The sequence below is a fragment of the Anomalospiza imberbis genome, chromosome 3, assembly GCF_031753505.1.
Source record: "Anomalospiza imberbis isolate Cuckoo-Finch-1a 21T00152 chromosome 3, ASM3175350v1, whole genome shotgun sequence".
NCBI classification, from domain to species: Eukaryota; Metazoa; Chordata; class Aves; order Passeriformes; family Viduidae; genus Anomalospiza; species Anomalospiza imberbis.
In genome coordinates, this window is record NC_089683.1 from 72,695,440 (window position 1) to 72,719,105 (window position 23,666).

General features: G+C 39.8%; 1 long non-coding RNA gene across 1 annotated transcript; it reads left to right on the top strand.

Annotated features, from left to right (window-relative positions):
- The first annotated feature begins 7,524 nt into the window (after positions 1 to 7,524).
- LOC137469944 (uncharacterized) lies at positions 7,525 to 9,156 on the top strand. Its single transcript, XR_010996814.1, has 2 exons — positions 7,525 to 7,560; positions 7,700 to 9,156. It is a non-coding gene; the product is annotated as an uncharacterized lncRNA (long non-coding RNA).
- The last annotated feature ends 14,510 nt before the right edge of the window (positions 9,157 to 23,666 follow it).

Consider the following 23,666-nt stretch of genomic DNA (forward strand, 5'->3'; position numbering starts at 1 on the left):
CACTATTACAAATGGCAGCAAAATAGCAGAAAAAGTCTGCCTACATCTCCTCCAGTGCCTGGGGTCAGACTTTGTCTGTGTCCAGATCAAGAGGCTGTTACGCTTGCAGAAGCTCCCCTACACAGGCAGAGACTGTGAAGAAATTATGCAGTCTCTTGGGCCTCCATGAATTGGAGTGCATAAAATAAAACACTAGGGAAAATCTAAAGTTCAGTGCTTTCTTCTCCTTAAGACAGTTGTGTTTCCACTTCACTTGTTATTTGAATCATGTCTTGACTACTTTTAAAATCACCTCTTGCACAGCAACTTCATCTCGTATTCTGATTTCAGTCATCTTCTAAGTCAACTAAAAGCTAGTGACTGCTGTTCCAGGAACTCACAACCCTAATTGCTGTCCCTGATACTGAGGAGTTTGCCTTTTTTTTCCACATGGATACACTTGGAAATCACAGTACACTTACATAGAATTGTTATCTTCAAAAGACGTGATCCCTCCAGAAGTCACGTCAAAGACTTAATCAGTACAAGAAATCACATCATCTTGAATTGCTCTTCAGTGTGGCAAAATTATCTTCTAGGCCAACCCAGCAAAAAATGTCAAATCAGACAAGGGTTGTATCAATTTTATTTGGCAGTTCTCTGCAGAACACAAGAAGGTAGACCTCTGCTCTATATTTATTTTATTGGAAGGAGTAGAAAGCTTGTCACAGATCAAAGTCTTCCAGCTGCTCTCTTGGGAAGGCACCACTCCTTCTGCTGGCTCTATGGAGCTGTAAGAGCACGGGGCATACAAGTAAGAATAAATAATATATAATAATTACTTGTGATTACTTTCAGTATTCATCTGTTTGTACTGCATAAGCTGAACTTTCAAGCAGAGTGGTTTTTAAAAATGTCTGCTGGAAATGTGGCTGCAAAACTATCTACGTACCCATTTTCCCTAAAAATGAGATTTCCCCCTCCCCATATTTCACAGAAATATGCCGATTTTTTTCACATGTTCACATGTTTTCACATGTTCAATAGGGAACGGACATAAATAGGTTGGGTTTGTCTTGTTTTGATAATTTAATTTAGGTTGCATTGTTTTCATTCACATAATTTTGACTCATTAAAATATTAATAATATGTTATATTTATCAGTACATGTACAAAATATATTTATGTTTTATGTTTAGACTTTATTAAGTGTTTCAGTAGAATCATAATAAACTAATTTAAATTCAGAATTTAAGCTTTTATTGTTTTAAGCAATTTTTTTTTTTAATACAAAATACAACCTCTTTTTGCAACTTTTTACTACCCACCAAAAGACAATGAAGGCCAGGCCAATTTTTATCATGCATTCTTTCCGCAAATACTTGGAACTTTCTGAAAAACTGCTTCTTGGGAACCGAGTCTTTACATTTAGGACCTCATCTACTGTGGCTGAGAGGCCCCTTCTAGGCTAAAGCCACTTATAGTCACAAAAAACGGTTAGTATTTATTTTTAATGTGTTCATTGCAAATCACTTTGACTTGCACATCTGTCATTTTGGAGACTGAGCTCAGATACATCTAATAATAAAGAAAAGTACAATCCCTTACACCTACAGTTGTCTGTTTCCCTCTCCAACCTTGCTGATGTTTTCCACATTCCAAAAGTCATCATATGCCATAGAATAAAATATCCAGTCACCATGCCCCCTACACCATCTCTGTTAGTCCATTTATTTTTAAAATTATTTCCACTTCTATTCAATTTCAGGTTTGAATACAACTAGAGCCTTTATTTCCTGTTCTTTTCTATGACTATAATTGAAAATCAGAACTCACTTCTTTGCTCAGCTCCAAGAATTCTGAATCCTGAAAGAATGAAAATTAAACTACAAAGAAATTTCTGCATATGGTCACCTTATTTAACAGGAATTCATCTTTTTAATAATCTGTAGGGTGATTTGATAATTAAGGAGCAAGGAAAATGTGAAAGAGCAAACAAAAAATTATAGAGACCAGTTACCAAAATGAAACTGACTAATGCACCCTAAGATGAATGATGCTTACTTAAAAATGGTGTTTTATTGAATCAGGGAGAACTTGACCTATATTGGAAACAGAAGGAATTACAGTGATTATGTTGGGATAATGTCAGAAAGCAGCTTGGCTGCATTATTAAGCTTGAAAGAATCAGCTGCCACTATAAAATGCATCGCTAAACAGACAAGGACAGTAACAAATTATCCAAAGGAAAGTGAGGGAGTTGAGAGGCCATTTTGTCACTGCACTGTCATTGTGCAGGCATGGATCATCCGTCTTGCTGAGGACAGTCAAGGGAGGTGGGGAATACCTGTGCTCTCAGGAAACCAAATCAAGCCCTGGCACAAGGGCAGTGTGGAAGGATCCTATCCGATCCTACTGAAACCCAGGAGGCAGCTCGAAAATCAATGCAGTTAACAGGATGCTGCAGCTGGATCAAGGTCCTTCGGGAAGAGGCAAGTCCTTTCCACCCGCAGGGACAGTCTGTGTTGTGCGTTTGTCGTCTTGCTGTTCCTAACAACGCAAACAGTTGCATGCAGATGCTGTTTGTTGAAGATGCTGAGAATACAAATACAAATAGAAAACAGAATATACTCGCATTAGGTGCCAGGCTGAGGAGGGCAGTTACAAATGAAGATTGTTTCAGTCTTGGTTATGCCTTCCTTACCCCCGCAATGCTAGTGGAGCTGCTCAGTCATGACTAAAAATAGTATTAAAGCTGAGAGAAATGAAGGTCGTAGCAGGAACACATATGTCACTGTCACCTATACTTGCCATTGAAGTGTCTATATTTTAAAAGTTAGTATTTTTGGGACCAAGAATGCTAAACCAATAAACAACAATCCCCAGGCCACCTTTTGTTTCTAGAAGAGAGATGCAAATGATGATAACTAGTTAATGGGGATTTAATGTGCCAATGTGCACGAGGGGGTGGAAGTGATGACACAAACTCATCTTCTAACTATCCAGATGAGGCTTCAGGTCAACATAAAAAATAACATTATTGACGGATCATATTTATTCAGTGAGAGATCTTCTGGAAGTACTATACAATATAACCACAGATGTTAACATCTAAGAGTAGAACTTGAGACTAGGCTTGAGGCTTTCAGCTGCAGAAATTTCCCTGGTGCTAATTTTAGCTGGAGGGCTGAGAACAGCCTATGGAATTCACACAGGAATTTTCAGACCTTTATTGTGTTTTCATAACTACAGGCCCATTCCCTTCTGTTAGAGAGGCTCTCATGGGCTTGATGCACCGTCTGTAATTTCCTCGTGGTGCTGAACTTTAAAACTTTGCTTTCTTTCACAAATTAATCAGGGTCTTTTGGAAAAAAAAAAAAAAAAAAAAAAAAAAGACCAGTACAAATATTAGTCAGTGTTTTGAAACTAACTTATGTGCTAAATGCAGATATATTGACCCAGATTTTAAAAGAAAAAGCAAACAAATAAAAGAACTTACTTTATCTATAGACCAAGAGGTTAAATCCTGGGATTTGGTGGGCTTTGGAGGTTGTTTATTTACATCTTTGGGCTTTTTAAGAAAAAAATTGAAGAAAGAAATTTCATTTTTGCCAATTTTTTTGTTTCAAAACCTTTGAAATATTTCCACACAATTTTCATACTTATATTTCTCAAACCATGGAGTAATAAACAAGTGTTTCAACATTGGGAAATTCTCTAAACATAATTAAAATATGCTGTAATTAGACAAATACTTTCACTGAAACTTTTTTATCAATTTGAAAATTTTTAAGGGTAAAAATAAATGTCAGAACTGACACTTTCCTGCAAAAAGTTTTGTCTTGAATGAATCTGCATTATTCCTTAAGAAACCAGCCTGCTGAAAATGACATTGATTGTCCAAAGCCTAATTCAAAGCTGATGATTGTGCATCACAGGTGTCACTTTGATGCAAAAGAGTTTTATCATTTTCAATAATGAGTAACTTTAACATGAGAACTCTTTAGGAGAGTTTAGTTCCACGAAGTCCCTTACCTAAATGCATACATTTTCATTGATAAAAAACTTTCTGAGGAACTCCATTATATGTTCCAAATTTATTTATCTTACTTAATTCAAGCAAGCACATTTTAGGTCAACTGATTTGATGGGGGAGAGGTGTTGAAGTCTGATTTCTCAGTCTCATCCCAATTTGACTTTCTGATTTTAAAATAAAACAGAATTTCTTTGGGTCTCTGACTTCTTCAGCTGTATGTAATTTAAGAGAAATCAATTTAGAAATTAGATGCATTAATTACTCAGCAGTGGTCAGAGAACAACTTGCCTTTTTATAGCTGGTTGAGTCCAAATATCTTTCTTAAGTGCCAAAGCATTAATTCTACTTGGAAGTGAATTTAGATCAGTTTTTAGAAAGTGCCAGTAGTTTTCAGTGGAAACATTCCAATTGAAAAAAGCTATTTTTTAATGATTTTAGGTTGATCCAAATTTGGACTGATCAAGCACTCAGCTCTGTGAAATGCTAGACATGAAGGTGATCCCTCTTTTGATGACAAATGTCCCTGGGATCACAGCAGGATGCAGGAAGACAAATAGTAAGGAACCCATCTTCCAGAAGGAAGGGATGCAGTCAGGAATCACAACCAGAGCTGCTCCTTCCACTGACTCTGGCACATTATGTCCTTGTTTGTAAAACCAGATACACAGAATTATTCTTCTGTTCTTTGGGTAAGTGGTGAGGTTAGTTTATGTGCATTTATTAAACATTTAAACTTCCCCAGTGGAGGGACTGCTATAGCTCAATGCTTTATGAAAACTACACACAAGGTTGTTACATGGTAATAATCTTCATTAAGGGCAGTATTTTAATAAAACCAATTCATTATTATCAAGAGACAAAATCAAGAAGAAAAATCCTTTAATTTAGCACTTCAGTGGGCTTTACAGGTAGTATTTTTTCTAGATAATATATCCCAACGTGGAACATTTGAAACCCACTAAGCAGAACTTTGCCTGTATTGACTTTTTTGTTCCTCTCTTTGAAAGGTACAGATGTAGCATAATATAAAGTGTTAAGTCAAAGCTGAAGTGGAAGTTGTAGTCTGTGGTAGTCTTCAGTGCATTACTCAAGAATGTGTGGGAAAGAGAGTTGGCCATGTCCTGTAAGCAAACAGACCAGTGTTTCCCTTAGGTTACAGTGAAATTAGCTTTATCATCTGCAGATGTGGCCCTTTGTTTGAATCAGGTGCTAGCCAGGAGAGTGAGCTCTGCACCTCTGATTGCACACCTTTATTGCTCCTTACCTATCACTTTAGCTGGCCACTGCCACTTGATAAAGCACCAAAGTCATTCAGTGTAGAGTAAGCAAAGATGTCCTTCAGTCATTTTAAGCTTAGAAATCTCTTCCTCCCTACAAGCTGCAATACAGAGGCAAAGCTGATTTCACCTCAGTTTGATGTCAGGCAACTGTTAAGAGTCTGTTAAGAGTACCTGTCCTATTTTCATAATTTTGCTTCTTCAGCTTCTCCCTTAATTGTGCATGTTTAAGGAGAATATGGAGGACAAACTCAGTTCACTAGGTCTTATAAATTTTTTGCTTCTAAGCTATTTTGAGGACTGTAAGAAAACTGATCATGCTGAGCTATAGATCTACATTTTTTTCATCAGAAGTTTCAAGAAAAGATGTTCACACCAGAAGCCTATGAAAAAAACCACCCCTGCAACCACCATTTGTCATCTGTCTGAAAAGACACTGATACTGTGAATGGATGAAAGGTATTGCAGCGTGAGGTGCACACCAGGTGGACTTGTATCGCATAACTTGGAGTTGTTTGTCAATAATTTCCTGCATGACAGAGATAGTGCTGGAAAATGTTAGGAATGGTGTTGTGAGAAATGGTACTCACTTCTAAAAAATGTAAAAGGTTTATTAAAACCTTATCAAAAATACAACAGAAGACTGAATACAGAAAACATTACGGCGCTGGGAGCCGAGGATTTTCCCCACTGTGTGCTTGTTCACACAATGGAGGTTTCGCCTTTTAACCCTTTAGCCCTTCCCGAAGTTCTGTCCATTGACTCCTCCTTTGTTGTCTAGTGGTGGAGTTTACTTCCTTAAATCTTGATTGGAGGTCAGGCGCTGCCACAGTAACAAGCTGACTCTCCCAAATATCCTGAACCCAGGCCACCCCATGATAACAATGCAAGGGGGGTAAAACATAACTGTAAATCTATAAAACTTCTGTTAACATATACACATCATATTTGCCTCTTAATTGTGAGAGTCAACCATTGCATTACCCATCTATCACAGTGTCATGTTTGGCACACAGAGGGAGCTTAGACATTCTTGCTTCAAACAAGAATTCAGAGATCACTGTTGCTCCCCATCAGTCTGCCGATTTAATACAATTTATGCTCAGGTTCAGCTCAAGCCCTGATCCCAAGAATTACCTCCCTCTTGTAATGGCAATGCACAGGCAATCCAGTGCATAAACTAACCCAGACCCTTTTTCCTTGGGGAAACAGTAGCTTGGGAATGGCTGGCAGTATGGGTGGTTTTGGGTGGAGCTGTCAGTCCCAATGTCAGTGATGGTCCCAAAGTCTCCCCCAGAAGTTCATTATTGAAAACTGGGCAAAGCACTTTCAAAAATGACACCAGTTAGTTGTGTTGCCAGGGGCAGAGAGAAGGCTGGGTCCTGCAGCGAGTTCTGTGCCAGTGCCAGAGTAAGATCCTACAGTGTAAGAGGCCCTGACGACAGGCTCTCAGCCAGCCTTGGGGACAGGCAGGGGCCTTTTCAGGGTGATGTTGTAGCTCTCAGCCCGCCCCTCCCCACATCTGCTTCAAATGAATGTGTCCCAGAGCATCAAACAGGGCATCAGTCTTTTCCTCCCCACTTAGATGATGACAGTTTCCACCCCTCAGTGGCCTCTATGGGGGCAGGCGCAAACCTACATTTTCAACAGATATCAGAAAAATGCATGAGAAATATTTCATGAGAAGTGTTCAGAATATTTGTCTGCATATAGGGACCAAAATGATGACTGGGCCATGATTACTAAAATCTGGATGGCTTTTTTACCTTCTTACATAGCTAACTCCTGCTCCTAGTCCCTTGTATTCTTAGGAGCTGTTGCTCCCAACATTAATACCAAAGGTAAATGCTAGCTATAGATGTTGGACAGTATTCCTGACTGCAGCAGCTGAGGTGGAGAGAAAGGGGCTCTCACAACCTTCACCCACTGTTTCCCTGATGCTGAAGTGGCCATGGGTGTGCTCAGTCCCCCACATAATTCAGAGCAGCTGATGGGCTGCCCCAGCTTTCCCCTTCTTTGGATCATCCCTATCGTCCCGTGGGCACCAGTCCTTCACTGACCAGCCCTGCAGAGACATCCTTTGCTGAGAGCCACCCCAAGCCCTCACGGAGGGAATGGCTCGGCTCCCCCCAGCACTCTGTCCCCGGCAAGGCCCCGGCTGAGCCGCGGTGGCTGCAGCCCCCAGGATGCCATTATTGGCCTGTCTGTCATGCTGCTATTAGTGCAACGGAGAGGAACGACTCCAGCCAGTAAAAGGCATTAGCAGGGGTCATTAATGAAAGGTTCTGGGTATTCTTAGAAAATTGTAGCATTACTGGGATGACTTGAAATATTTATTAACGTGGGGAATTATTTCAGTTTGCAGATTTCTCTCATTATCTTACTTTTTTTTTTTTTTTTTTTTTAGTTTGTTGCAAGGCTACCAAGCTGGCTTGTGAGGAATCCAGCAGTGGTCTCTTCAATCATGGAAAGTGCTTTTAGAAAACATAATGGTAATACTCAACTAAATGCTGTCTGTCCCCCTAAAAACAAAAAAAAAATCACCATGAAGAAAACAGGAAAGTAGCACAGAGAGGAGTGCTCACTGCAGGAAACAGGCTTCTTTGCTCCATCTGCAAATGTTGTTCAAATGCAAAATCAAGATGGCTTTGAGCAACAAAATTCTGATGATGAACAGTCCCCAGGTTTGAAAATAGGTAATGGGCTAAGCACATGAGAAGGCAAAATCTTTTTTTTCACCGTGTTTCCTATTACTTGCCAGGGATGTTTCAAAAGAAAGCATGCAAACATAGCTAAGTAGCTGGTATTTGGGGCAAATTTTGACCTAGTTTTCAAGATAAATATCTAATATTCATTTGCAGTTCCTTTGTAGGTGCTGATGAGTGATGGCACAACATTTGAATACTCTCTTTAGAGACAGTAAACAACTTCAGATGCTCTTCCCAACTACAGTATTTTACATCATTTGGAGCTATGACCTCCTCTGTAGACACTAATGATGCCTGCCTACAATCGTAGGCTGGAAAAGTGGAGAAAATATAAGGAATCAAGTTAGAGGAGGGGTTTTCAATCTGTGTTCTCATAGTTCATTTAGAATCTGACTCACAGAGGAAAACTGCTACCAGAAAAATCGTCTGTGAGGCTTGTATACCCACTCACACCTCTGCTGAGCACTAGCTCACTCAGAGTCTGAGCACTGATGGATGAGCATTCATGCTTAAATTGTTGTTGCAGCAGTGGAGAGGTTGTAAAAGTTACCTGATGAAAGGGAAAATGATGATAGCATTCAAACTATGATGAGTAGAACACAGGTGATTGGCATAAACAGGCAAAAGAGCATTTGTCATTCGTACTACACCAGGCAGAAATTGCTGTGTGGGTGTGTAGCTTTGTATTTGCTTGTTGTGGTTGTCTTAGCTTAAGTCAATGATTCTGCTGAGATAAGTACCTGAAATGCCAGGGGCAAATCAATGAAGGAAAAGGCAGGTATCTACACCCCAGAATCGAAATAAATCCCCAGAGTAATACGTCACAGTTCCAATCTAGAAAGAAATTGGCAGTTAGTTTTGAATAGAAAGTGACTTGCACTGAAAAAACATTAAAATGTAAGAATTTACTGCACAATAAAAACAATCAAAGGATTCTGATGTTATTGTTGTTTTTAGCAATCAACTTCATGATTAATCATTCACCTTCCCTGTATCTGAGAAAAGAAAGGGTGAGAGGGAGTGAAGAGAGATGTGAATAATTCTATAAGCATGGACTTCAGAAATTTTCTCTTAAACCTGACACATTCATTCTTTCTGTCAGTGGGGGAACTCATTGAAGAAGAAAGGATATCTGGTAATAATAACAACAGTAATATTAAGAAAAATTAAATTAAGGGACGCAGAATCTAAAACATATATTGACCATTTGAATCATGAAGGGAACTCTAAGGGGCTCAAAGCCAGAGGAAAAATGTAGACTCAGGACTGTACCATGCAATTATGATACTACATGGCTGTTTCCCAATAATGCAAGGGAAAGCATTTCATTATTGATAAGCAGAGTGCATTCTATGTTAGTAGCTGGATTCAACACAAGGACTAAATTAACATTCATGTTTACCATGGGATCAAAACCAATAGAAAGTGACTTTAAAACTTTAATTTCAAGCACTGTTTACAAATCTATATATGTGACTTATGAATGTTTTGCTTAGCCACCACCTTCCATAAGAGAAGGAAAAAGGAAATATTGCTAAGATTTCTTCCCTAAGTTATGTGTAATTATCTGCAGAGGTGCAGAAGTTTCATGTTATTCTCTTGTTCATTTAACTAGGATTCCTCATGTGACTAAGGGCTCATTGGTAGGAATAAACATTAATAAAACCTGCCCCTGAAAGATCTTCATGCTATTGACAGATGGATTTTATTCTTGCAGTTTATTAAAAATATCAGATATCTAAAACTGGAGCACGGTTGCCTAGATTTCATTAGGTACATATGTAACACAGTAAGTGCATGTCCCTAGAAGATCGTCACTGTTGGAAGGAAATTTCTAGATACATTTTTCCTTTGTATAAAGGCAAAATGTATTTCTTCATCTTTGCCATCATTATTGTTATTACTTTTCTTCTTGTTAATAAAAATGCTCTCCAGAGTTTCTTACTGAAGTATTTATGCATAAGGAAACTACTACACCATTATCCTTTTTTTTAATATAAATTACAGGGTTTTTTTGCTGTTGTCTCACTGCAGATTTTTTACAGGGTATGAGGAATTAAGGAGCTTTTAGATGCTAAACAAATTAGTCATAGGGTACCTTGCTTTCATATTAAAGGGAGAGCTGAGACACCACTGTGGAACATGCAGAGTGAAAGTGAAGCTCTTTCAGGGAGCTCTGGAAATGAGTTCTTATGCTTTCTTCATCTGGAAATGTGAAAGGTCTCTCAGATTTCTCCTTTCTTTGGTTAAAAGTTTATTTTTATTCCTTATGCCAAAAAAATATTTCAAACTGCTGCTCCTGTTGTCCTTCTGCACAACATCCTTTGGCCTTGAGAAGATCTTTCTCTGAGTGGTCTCTGGGAACAACACTCAAGTATTTAAATGGAGTTCAACTGAAATGAATATTAAAATGCCCATAATTTTCAAGGAAAAATGATGCCTTCCCCACAATTTTAAAATGCTACAGAAAGCACACCATCTCCTCTCAAAAACTATACATTTCCACTTTTTTAAAGGGCTATAGACAAATGAATCTCTTCTGAAGCCCCAGACTGCGACAATGCCATTTTGAGAATGTGTGAACAGTTGCCAAGGTGAAGCCCTGACAAGTTGGGTTATTACTCTGAGGAACATGTGTGGGTGCTGAAGAAGCTCTGTCGAAAGACAGCTGCTGCCTGTCCTTCCTTGGACGGACCCTGAAGCTTTTTATGCATGTCCAGTGAGATGCTGGTGGCATGGAATGTCATGGTTCCCAGAACACAAGCAAGAGAAAAGAGACTTACAGCTGTGCTCCTGAAATGAAACTGCAGTTTAGACAAGAGGAAAAGTGCAGTGAAAAATGAGGACAAGTTGTAAACTCTCAGAAACTAATTGGCACCAGAGCCAACTTCATTCACTAAGGCATGGGCATAAAACCAAACTGCTTTCTCATGAAAATACTGAGCGTTTTTAAATACCATTTTCCTAGGCTTTCATCCCTTCTATTACTTTACCCCTGCAGTTTTATTCTTTCCTTCTCTCTGTTCCTTTGCTTTCTTTTCACCCTTTTCTCTCTTAGTTCAAGCATTTTTGCTTTTCTCTGCCCCTTTTTTCAAACAAACACTTAAACTCAACATTTATTTCCCCCCTTTAAATAGTCACTGTTTCAAGCATCCTTTTTCCCTCTGCTAGTTTGACTCTCTCACCTTCTGCCTGCTTCACTAATTCACACCCTCCCACACTCACCCCAACACAAAGTTTTTGCCTGGAAATTGTGAATGAATGGGTGATGGGTGAGAATGAAAGGGTATTCCCAGAATGGGTATCTTCAACTCCTGTCATCAAATTCCCAATGAAAACTGATCAGCAACTATGTTGGGATAAAGACAGAGAAGGTGGCAAGATGTGTTCTGGATGTCTATTTTCTAAATTGGAAAGATGGGGACAAAGATGCTCAAGACAAAGGTTTTGCATTGGAAATACAACTAACCTTTCCAGTGTCTAACTCTTCAAGCTAATAACCCTCTGGGAGTAGTCTGGGAATAGTCTGAGCAGAAGACACACAGACACATGCTGTATTTTCTCAGACATGGAATTTTTTTCTGCCTTTGTTATCTGAAATTTTAATTAAAGTCATCCAAACTGAAAGAGTTTTTGGCTCTGTGCACAGCATAACAAAAGCCTCCACTAGCACATTACAGCTGCATATCATAACAAACCCTGTCTTTTCCCACAGCAAAAACATTCCTTCAATGGTGAACCAGGTACATTTCTGTGATGACACATGAGAAAACTCTACAAAGAAATGCCAACTCTTTTTCCCTGTAATTCTGTCAATTCATAACTACACATACACAGAAGGAATTTTCTGATATGTGGTTAAAGCCCTGTCTCAGTCAACTAAAACATGTATATTTTTAAATAAACTCAAGTTTCCAGTCAGCCATTGCTTTGCTTCAAGTAGATCATGTAGTATATTTGTTTCCTTGCCTTTTTAAAAATATGTGTTAACACTGCAGAAGGAGCAGTTGGAAATGTAAGTTAGGAGAATAAAAATACATTTGATAAAATACCACAATTCTATTACTGAGAAGGACAACTTGGTGGCAACAAGCTCCATGGACCCTTACAAAGATGCAGCGTGCAGCACATACAAAAAGCCAAGGCTGGGAAATGAAGAAGCAGCTCCTAATATTTTTCAAAACAAATTTTCAACCTCTCTCTCAAAATGATGAAATGTAAAAATCTGCTGCATCAGAGGTAAGCAGTGGCATAAAGACAAAATCAAGTAGGGTAAGTGAAAGATCTCACCAAGCAAAAAATAGTGTGTCTTCAGTCATTAGTGCAAGCCCATTGGAAATGGGTTTGCTGGTGAACTGTGAATGATGTTTTCCCTCCTATCCAGTCAGTCTTTGGCTTCTCTGCTGGCACCTTTCATCACTAACAGACTGAAGCAAAACCAGTTTCATGCTCTGACTCCTCAAAATTTATTGTGGGACAAAACCAAGTGCCATTCCTCCTCTGAATTAATTGCCACCCAAAGAGGAACAGTTCCTAATATGAAATTTTGGGACAAAAGACCATCCATACACACTAGCAGGCTTGGTCATGAGGACTGGTCCAGGCATAGAGCTGTCACTCAGAGGAAATGCTGTGTTCTGCTATTTGAATGACTGCTTGTAAATAGAGTTTCATAATGTACTCAGATAGGCCATGAGATGCTAATAAGTCTTAAGGAGCACAGAGCTAATCTGGATTTAAAATACAATCAAATAGGAATGAGACATACAGCATGTCCCTGAAGAAATCTAATTCTTTTTCTGTGACATGATTCTAATATAATTCTCGACATTCACATTGCATGGCTTAATCTGAATTAGCTTTCTGAGCAAGACCTGATATGGGCCAATCATTTAGCCTCTCCAGCTGATTTTCACTCAGACAGACCTCATTTTAGGTTTCCTTAATACTTCTGCATCTGTTTTTTCGTGACCTTCAGCAGTTCTATCTCCCTCCAGTTGACCCAGATGCTTTGCTTCTGTAATCTGAATCCCCGGTTTTCAGAGGCTGCTGCTGCACTGATCCTTTTTGTGTTTTCAGTGAGCTCTTGCAGAAAGCTCTTAGACAAATATAGTTGTCATGGCATGGAAGAGAAGTCATTCTTGCATTTAAAATCTGCTAATGACATAGGGAAAAGAAGATATGAACAAATGGTCACTTTTCACAGAGAAGGGAAATTACCACTAAGAATCCCAAAGATAATGTGCTCAGACTTGGGAAGCAGTTACAGACAGTTACAGACAAGGAAGGTGCATGTATAGGTGAAAAACTTCTTGTGATGATTAAAAATAGTTTAGTAAAATCAGTTCTAAAGCTGACTGCAAAAAGTGTCTGAGGGATTTCACAATGTGGAATAGCTGTGAGATATAATAGCAGGTAAAACATAAGACCAGGCTATCACATACAGGAACAACACTTCTATGTATACATAAAAGTGGATGAGCTCTAATTTAGCTACTGACATTGGAGGGAAAAAAAGAACAGGAATCACAAATAGAAACCATCATTAATTGGATTAGTACAATGTGCCCACGCTTTTTCTGAGAATATTTTTTTCCATATAAGATGTGGACAAAGGAAAGTCTTGTTCAAAGCTATGGAAATAGCTCAGAGCATTTTAATGTGGAAAAGAGATGACTGAGAGAAAATAGGATCAACATTTATGAAATGATAATGGCTTGGAAAAGGACAACAGATCTTCACTGCTTCTTATAATGAAAGAATTAAGGTGCACAAAACCAAAATAGCCAGTCACAAATATAAACAATAAAAATATAAGTGCTTTTATTGCACAGCAGGTAGTGAAACCATGTAACTCTTTGGCATAGATGTTAGGGAGACAAAAGCAAGAATGGGTTAAAAAAGCTCTGCTAGATATATTCATTAGTGTGGAAGTTGGCCATGGGATATTTAACTTAAGCCCTGTTAAATCCTGAAGGTGAAAAAAACCTCCTGGTCCAAAAACCTGGACTTGATGCTGATGCATCAATAAATAGAATAAAGATTGTTTCATATTTGCCTTTTTTCTCAATTTCTTCTTCTAAGTAGCTGGTATTGGCCAGTATCAGGTACATGATGTCAAGTCAGAGTCATCTTTATTCTGACCCAGTACAAGCACCCTCCTGTAATTAAAGTTGTACAGAAACTGTTGATCAAAAGCATCTTTATGCTGAGAATGGAGACAAGTAAACACAATCTCCAGCTCAGGGACTTTCAGTATGCAATTAAAACAGCCTCCAAAGAGACAATGATATTTTTAAGTGCAGAAATTGCATGTCTAGTGCAGAACCACCAAAAAAAAAAATCTAGGGAAGGAGGAGTCTTATTTAGATCTTCTGTTGCTCAGATATTTGAATGCAGAGTTAACATAAGCACCTCTGTGAACCATCCTGCTCAGGGCAATTTTGTGAACCAGCTTCCATGGTCAAATACTCTGCTGCATGAGGGAGGAGCTGATCATGATTTCAAATGAGCTATAAATAAACTGAAGGATATTAAATAAACAAGTCACATAGAATCATAGAAGAGTTTGGGTTGGAAGGGACCTTTAAAGGTCATCTAGTCCAACCCCCCTGCAATGAGCAAGGACATCAACTAGATCTGGTTGCTCAGAGCCACTTACAATCTGACCTTGAATGCTTCCAGATATGGGGCATCTACCAGCTCTCTGGGGAATCTGTGTGTCTTTTACTACCTACATTGTAAAAAGTTTTCCTTATATCTAATTTAAATTGACCCTCTTTAAGTTTAAAAATCTTGCCCCTTGGTCTTTCACAACAGACCCTGCTGAAAAGTCCCTCTCCACCGTTCTTGTAGGCCATCTTTAGGGACTGTCAGGCTGCTCTACGATATCCCCAGAGCCTTCCCTTCTCCAGGCTGAACACCCCCAGCTGTCTCAGCTCTTCTCCATAGCAGAGATGCTCCAGCTCTAGGACTGTTTTTGTTGCCCTCCTCTGGGACCTGCTCCAACAGGCCCACGTCCTTGCTGCGCTGAGGATCCCACGCCTGGTGCAATACTTGTGTGAGCACTCATAAGAATGGAGCAGGGTCAGAATCCCCACCCTGGCCCTGCTGCCCATGCTGCTTTGGATGCAGCCCAGGGTACAACTGGGTTTTCTGGGCTGCAAAGCACACATTGCTGGGCCATGTCCAGCCTCTCATCCACCAGCACCCCCAAGTCCTTGATGGATGTGATTGAGATTAGCAATTCTGAGGAACAATAACAGACTCTTGTGGAAGAAAAATAGAGCACACACAGTGATGATTTTGCTAACAGGCCAGGCTTTGTATCAGGTGTAGAAAGCAGATGGCAACAGAAGGAAATCTGAGCTACATGTAGTAGTTGCCACAGGCATGCTCTGAATGCAGTGAGCCAAAACCACCATAAGAGACAAAAGCTGTTTATATAACTCCATGGAGAAGAAAAAGGAAGCAAAAGATGATCTGAACAGGATGCTGCATTTCAGGACATAAGGTGGGAAGTGTTAGTCACAGCATTAGGCATGTATGTCTTTAATCCAGCAAGAGGAACTGTCTGTGTAAAGGCATTGGCTTTACTTTCTAAAATTGTCTGGTACACTGTGTTTTGAAAGGGTGCAGTGAAAGTTCATGAAATGAGACTTTGAATGGTGGGGTATGTCGTGTCAGATGGAAATGTTAATCTTTCCCTTTACTACTGAATCACAATGAACAACATCTCTCTGAACTTCTGCAGTCTGGAAATTTCATCAACTACTCTCTTATGAAAACAACATCCAGCTCAGTTCTATTCACCCAAAGTGGAAGGACACACCACAGCTTTTTCTGGCAGCAATGCTACCAGAAGCTTGGAAATTGATGAGGTTTGCAAATACTTAATAATAATAATAATAATAATAATAATAATAATAATAATAATTTTTAAATCTGACAAAATGCAAAAGCATGTGACAGGTAAATTCAGACAATCAAAGTAACAGATCCATGGTTTTAATCCATCTATTTAAAATATTTTATTTCCTAAAGTTTAGTATCAAATAAAGATTTGAAGGCAAGAGCAACAAAAATTGTTCAAAATCTGACAACTCTTACCAATATTATTGCTAACAAAAATTTCAGCTTGGGCTATATTTATAGACCAGCATTCTGAATCCAGCAACAATCCAGCTGACTTTGCAGCTTTGTTTAGCTGAACTGGCAATGGTATGCATACAACCGATGGCCTGCTGCAAGTTATATTAAAAATGTGACTTTGACCAGGATATCAGAACTCAATAATATTTTCTACCTCGTACAAGGACAAATCTGATGTCTTTTGACTTCCAATTGTTGCAGAAGGATGCCTTGAGAATGCAAAAAGAAAGACAGAAAAGCTCAGCACCTCTTCAGCTTCAGAAGTCATGCTTAGAAAAAGTATGGCTTTAGGGAGTCTGTTTATGTCATGACTGTTTTCCTCCATTGTTAATAAAACTGAGATGTGAGTGTCTCTTGCAAAAGCAGTGTGCCCTTTATTCACTTATGTAATTCCTTGTGCTGGTTTTGACTGCGGTAGAGTTAATTTTCTTCCCAGCAGCTAGTACAGGGCTGTGTTTGGATTTGTGCAGAACACAGGACTGATAATACAGAGATGTTTTTGTTATTGCTGAGCCGGGCTTGCACAGAGCCAAGGCCTTTTCTGCTTTTTATATTGCTGTGCTGTCAAGGAGGCTGGGGGTGAAAAGGAAGTTGAGAGGAGGCACAGCCAGGACAGGTGACCCCAGCTGACCAAACAGATATTCCAGACCATATGGCATCAGGCTCAGTATATAAAGTGGGGGAAGAATGAGAAGGGGGATCCAGGAGATGGCTGAACACCTGCCTGCCCATGGGAAGCAGTGAATTAATTCCTTGCTTTGCTTTGCTTGCATGCATGGCTTTTGCTTTTTCTATTACACTGTCTTCATCTCAACTCATGAGTTTTTTCACTTTTACCCTTCCTGTTCTCTCCCCATTTCCACTGGTGGGGGAGTGAATGAGTGAGTGAGTGAGTGAGTGAGTGAGTGAGTGAGTGACTGACTGACTGACTGACTGACTGACTGCATGGGGATTGGTGGCAGGCTGGGGTTAAACCATGACACCCATAAACACTTCAGAGAAGTGAGGACCAGTCCCTAAAACTGTTGTGGCTTTTCTCTGGGCTGTGTGCCTCAGACTGGTCCATCAGGTGCTCTCTATTCACTGGAAATGAGGTCTGAGTCTGTCATAAATTGCAGACCTGACGTTACCCAGCCAAAGTAGGTCACTGATCACAGACCCCAGGGAAAGGTATTTTTTTTATTTGCTTTCTGCTGAGGGAGCTAGAGCTAAGGGATTTGGGCAGCATTTACAAAAGCAGGAGTCATCCATCCTTCACAGCAACCCAAGAGTGGACATGACTGAACTGATGGACGAGAATGAGCCTCAAACACACATCAGACTGGGGGCTGAGGAAAGAGATGGAGAGGCTCAGGGTAGAATGACAGCTTTTACACAACTCATCCTTCTACACAGGAGAGTTGGGATCTGAGCCATTGACAGGTGGAGTCAAAAGGCACTTCTGGAGTACTGCTCTCAAAGCACAAAGGAACAGTCACCTTGTGAAGTTAACATGCAAAGCCTGTCTGCCTCCTCACCAAAAGATGTGCCACTGCATTTGCAGCTCACAACATTGACTACAGCTGCCTCTTGCAAGGATCAAAATACATATAGAGGTTTAGTCTCTCATCTTCATCACCAGAAAAGCTGGTCACCTTTGCTGTCCTCAGTTTCAGAAAAATAGACCTGATGTACTGCACTGCCTTGCAAAACTGAGAAGTTGTCACATCCCATCACAGAAACAGTGGGTTCTTAAAATGGATAGGTCACTGAATAAGACTGAGGTTTCCAAGGACAGAGAATTGCTACCTAGGTTAAAGAAGCAGGCAGAGTTTTTTATTTGCTTATGTCAATGGCAACATAAATCATAATCCATTAAAAAGGCTTTTCTAGATGGCCCTGGTTTGTAAGATACCATTCTGGAATTTACTGTTCCAGATCGTGAACATCAGAGAAAGCTTCCCTGGGGTTTGTTTTCTGTTATTGAGTATTTGACTGGCTTAAAAAAAATAAATCTATTTGTGGCAGTCACCCAGCAAGGCATGTTTCATCCTAAACAGCTAAAGAGTTATATAATTACAGTCAACAGAAAGCAGTCTTATCTGGGAAGTGTCAGGCAGACTTACAGGCAGTGATAGGAACTCATTCCCTGCCACAATATGCTTTTTCATGTTTCTTCTCCTTTCCATTGCTTTTTCTTTGTAACTTTGTGTCCTGATTTTACACTGATTGGATTAGTTCATTATTAGTCTTCTGTAAAATCAGTGTAGCCTCTGAACTAAAAATACAGATTAAAAGAAAAAAGAAAGGGTTTGCCAACATAATATTAATGTCTTGTCAAGACAGCTAAGTTTGGCATATGAAGGCAGCTTTCTTTGTCTATCCAAAATAATTTCTACAGTAATTGGCTTCTTTCTCACATTTTTGAAGGTTGTATCCCCAGTACAATGCTATACAACTGATGATTTATGCTTCTCATAAAAGAGAGGTAACTACAGGGAAAATAGTGCCTAAGCCACACTGGGGGGAAAAATGGCTAAAACATAGCTGCCAGAACTTTCTTAGGCCACTTCATTAAAAATAAAGAGGTGAGTATACTGTAACAAATCCTTCAAATCAATAAAGCCTAGGCCTCTCACAAACTGCAAAGTCATTGCAATAGGCAAGTCATGGAGAAGATATTTCCCTAGGTGAGTGCAAAGTAACTTGTACAATACAATCTCTGGCGATTGTGGAGGAGGTGTTTTTAGCAGCTGCATTGTCCTAAAGGGAAACCACAGCTGGATTTTGGCATGCTACCCTTTGGATTTGGGCCTGTGTGTGTGTTGCACTCTGCCTTTGAGAAGAGTGGGAAATTGTAACAAAAAGAACAGGGGCTCTGGTATGCCTTCAGCTCTTTTTCCAGGTGGCTTTGTGAGGGATTACTCAACTGGACAGGGCAGAGCATGGCTGTGAAAGTGGGCCTGTGCAAGTGGGCTTGGCCCAGGCAGCTGCTGGTGCCATCTGAACCTCTGCACTTCCTCACTGTCGTGTCCTGGGTATGGAGCCGTTCAAGGCAGAAACACGCAAAAGTGATGCTCTTACACACCTCCCATGCAATGAGAGAAGCCTTGCAGGTCCTAGGAAACAGAGGAGCTATAAGGTAAACAATCATACACCTTTCCCTCTCTGTGAAACAGAATGAAGTCTAGATTATTTTCTATTATGGTTGTAAAAGGTTGTCCTTACCACCTGTAAGGACTTACAGCTAATGCACAGAATCTATATCATAGGTAAGAAGACATGGTTTTTCCACCAGCAACACAGTTTATAACATGAAAGAGAGCAAAAAATAAAAGAAATAGTACTGGGTAATGCTTTCTTGTAGTAACAAAATCATGCTAACACAATAGAAGATAGAGGTGTAAGAAAATGTCTTAGCAATTAATGGATGAATAATCCCCATAGCTGTTCTTTCAAAAACTCCCTATCCAGTTATTTTACAGAGGTCTTTATAAGGACACAGAAACCTGTTCCGGGTGATGTACTGATCCTAGGGTAGTATGACAGCTTGCAACAGCCACAGGACCAAATCTACCACCAAAACAACAGAGCAGTCACAATTACATTGTCTGTGATACTCTTCTGGGGTCAGCTTATGGGCTCTGCTTTCTTGAACTTCTATCTGCATTTGTGCCTTGCTATGTTGCTCAGAGCTGTTAGTCATTAAACCGTGGTTTAAGGAGAGGAGAGAATGAAAGACCATGGCCTTTATCATCCAGAGATGAGCAGTGCTCTACATGGAACTGCTTCATGTTGGGAATCAATTAAAAGTTTGTGGTTTTGAGGGAAGTGGTGAAAAAAGGGACTGAGAAAGTAGAGATCAAGCCAATTAACCTTTCACATTCCCTCAGATCTGGTGGGATGTCCAATCCCTTTCATTGTGACTTGTGTTGACACCTCAGTGGTATCTCCCAATGCTCTGTTTTTGGCAGACTTCTTCAGAGTGGCTTGGGTGGCTTCCTCCCAGCTTGTTGACTGGCTCCTACACTGTGCTCTCTGCCACTTAATCACATGCTGTCAGACACTAATGGGGATGCTAATGAACTAATTATCATCTATTGGTAGCTGATCTTCCTGGGAATGCAAGTGGAGCTGCTCTTCACCTATGTCACTAGAACAGTCTCTGCTCCCAACCTAATCAGCGATTTTCACCTGTTGTTTTTTTCTTTTTGGCAAAAACAAAGCTGGGAAGAGATACACTACACAGTCCTTCTCACATCACGGATCCCAGTAATGTGCATCCATCGGTGGGACAGGCAGCTGTGGGGAAGAGAAACAGAGGATCAGCCACTTGAGTACAGCCATGCATATTCCATAAATCATCCTAAGACATTGGGCTTGATCCCAATGGTAACAAGATTTAGAGGAATTCCTCTTTCCTACTGGCCACAGCAAGAATAATGAACTAAAAGCCTCATACATTAGATACAATAGAAAAATCAATTGAATGTAAAAGGACTTCTTAAAAAATTTGATTCTGGGTTTTAGTTTTTAGGCAAGATGCAGCTTGTCCAAAAAAGAAAAAATTGAAATGGATATTATCTTCAAGGGAATACTGGTACTGCTGTAATAAGACATGTTTACTAGACAGTCTGGATGTTAAAATTAAAAGAGCTCTGGCTAATTCAGAAATTAGGAAACATGCACAAGGCCTACAAATGAACTGTATCCTGCAAAGATAAAAATCAGCATATGGGACAGAGCTGCCAAATTCCAGTGTGTGATCTGTGCTGTGGAAGAAGACACCAGATATGCCAGCTGCCAGTTCCTGATATGCTATTTCTATCTACAGCCAGAATGGGGAGATTTCCCTTGGTTAAAATGGATTTTAAATCTGTCCCAGAATCCATTGGGATATCTAGGAGATTCTCCTAGGAATGTTAAAATGAAGAATTGGAATGGAAGGTGGAGAGAACAGGAAGAAAAAACTGCTGGAAAACACATGAAAGAGTAGCCAGGAAGAGACAATTACTGCATTTCACAATATGTATGTAGCCAAGAGTTACACCACACAAAAATAACTGAAAAAAGGCTACAGAAGTAAAGAAGAGAACATTTCTAATCTGCTCTCTCTCTGCTTTCTGAGAATATCGGAGGGACAAGGCATTAGTCGTATTAAAACTTCTGGTTGTAGAATGGACACATGTTGCACGTATGTCCCCACTTGAGGGAACAATCAAAGAATGACTGTGTGGGCTTTGCACGGTTTGAACAACTGATGGCTTGATAAGAAACACTGGAGATGCCCAGCCAGCTATGTGATTGCTTTTAGGTCAGGGAAGACGGAAAAAAAAAAGGGATGAGTTTTGGTGTACTTGCCATTTTTTTGTGCTATGCACTTCTGCATAACAGTCTCAGATAGGACTGAAATTTGTTAAAAATGTGCTCCTGTCTCCTATGTTGCAGTGTCCTATCAATCTTCATGGCAGTTTGGATTTCTATCAGAGGTTTACCATATGACTTTGAGAAAAGGACCCAAAAAAAGGATTTTTAAAGGAGATTTTACATAAACTTCAGGAACTGTTACTTTAAAATCATCGCTAGTTATCTGCAAAGAAAGGGTGTGAATAAAATGAAAATAGTAAATAATATTTTCAACAGTATATTTTAATATTAATAAATAAATTTCTATTTTTTCCATGTGATTGGATTTTTTACTGATTTACTTTTTTACTGAAATAAAATGGGCAGATAAGGAATTGGTAAAGCTGCATGATACTAGAGATCAGTTCTTGGGTCTATCATTTACTTCATGCACAGCCATACACAAACAACATTACAATTTCTGTGCTTTGGTTTCCCTATGAGGTAAGTAATAGGTATTTCTATTAATATCATCATGATTCCTTTAGAGGAGTGAGATGAGACTTAAATAACATTAAGAATTTTAATATCTACTGAGAATAAATGCTAAAAATATGTCAAGTGCTGTTATTACAGTAAATGGGTTTTCAGAGAAGACAATCAACAAGCTGAGAGGAAACAGTAAATTATAAGCCTCTTGAATGAATGGCCTGACTTCTCTAGATACAATTCATCCCAATAAGTTGGGTCTATTTATTTGCTTTCTCTTGTGTTAGGATCACATCTCATCCTTGCTGCTGCACATGTTATACCAGACTCCATCTTTTGTCCATAGCTGCATGGACAAAAGGGTGGGGGGAGAGGGGGAGCTGCGCTGCCTCATCCCATGTCACACAAGCCAACCACATGCCAGCTGAGCTATCTGAGCAGCTGATGTCCTTCCATCTGCATTGGGAAATCTGTGTTTCCTCTCTGCATTGAAGCTGTAAGGAGAAATAACTGGGGGAAAGTTCCAAAGGGCAGGATTGTGTAGCTTTTATCTCCTTCTTGCATAACACATTATGTGAGTGTCTGAAACACCGAGTTGACACTTATCTTGAATTTAATGATGCTATTGCCCCGTTCCATAGCAAACTGCAGGAATCACTAATTACATCTCTTAGAGGCCAAGCTATTCAGCTTACATCAAAAGAGAGACTGGAAAAAAATAATTACTGTTAACAAGTGAACTGAAACTATTATGCAAACTTCCCCAGTGAGCAAAAGCTGCAAGCCATAATCTGAATGAGATGGAGGATAAGAAACAGCAAATGCTGTTAGAGCATTTGTCCCTCTTTTAAAAACAACCACAAAACTAACCAAACAAAAATCTGAGAGGTCAGTGCAAAAAAATGCAAGCAGAGATTTCTGTCCTAGGGTCACAAAGATAAATTGGGATGCTGATGAGACACTGCTCTCTGCAAAGCCCCTGAGTTGAAGGAACAAATTACATTGTTGCCATCATCCAAACTGGTTGAAGACCAGTTCAAAGTCTGCTTTCCTTTTTCCATGCTATCTTCTTCCAGCTGGCCCTGTCAGCTCAGATGTTTCGAAGAAAATTCTCCTCCTTCTCTGGTGAGGGGTGAATGTGTAAAGGCTGTAAAGACTGGCCTGAAATAAAACTGGGCCATCTGCCAAACTTGGATTCAGAGCTCTAAGTTGTCTTAAAATATTTACCTTTACCCACGTGATGAGAGTCCATCCCATGACTGTTTTCATCCCTTCCACCTCTTCCATGTTCTCTTTGCTCACCTCCAATGCACCACTCCGCATTGTACCTGCTTCCCAAGCCTCACCAGGACTTTTACAGGGCAGTGCTGATCCTAACATGGGCTTCGTATTTCCATGGGGCACTGCAGAAGAGATTTGGGAGCTGCAAACCCACCACATCCCACAAGAACACATCTGCTGCTCCAGCATCACTACTAACTTGTGCTACAGTGCATATCAGGCTGTCTTTCCTTCCAAGGGAAAGGGATCTTCAATTATCTTCAGTTAAATTCTCCAAGCAGTGGCTGCTGCAGAGGGCTGGCTTGATAGAATGAAGGGTCTGGCATGTGGCAGGGTCCTTATAAGCACAAGGCTAAGATAGCCACTGGATCTGGCTGAGGCTGGATCTAACTGTAGGCCTAAGTCTTGTTCTTTTGTTTC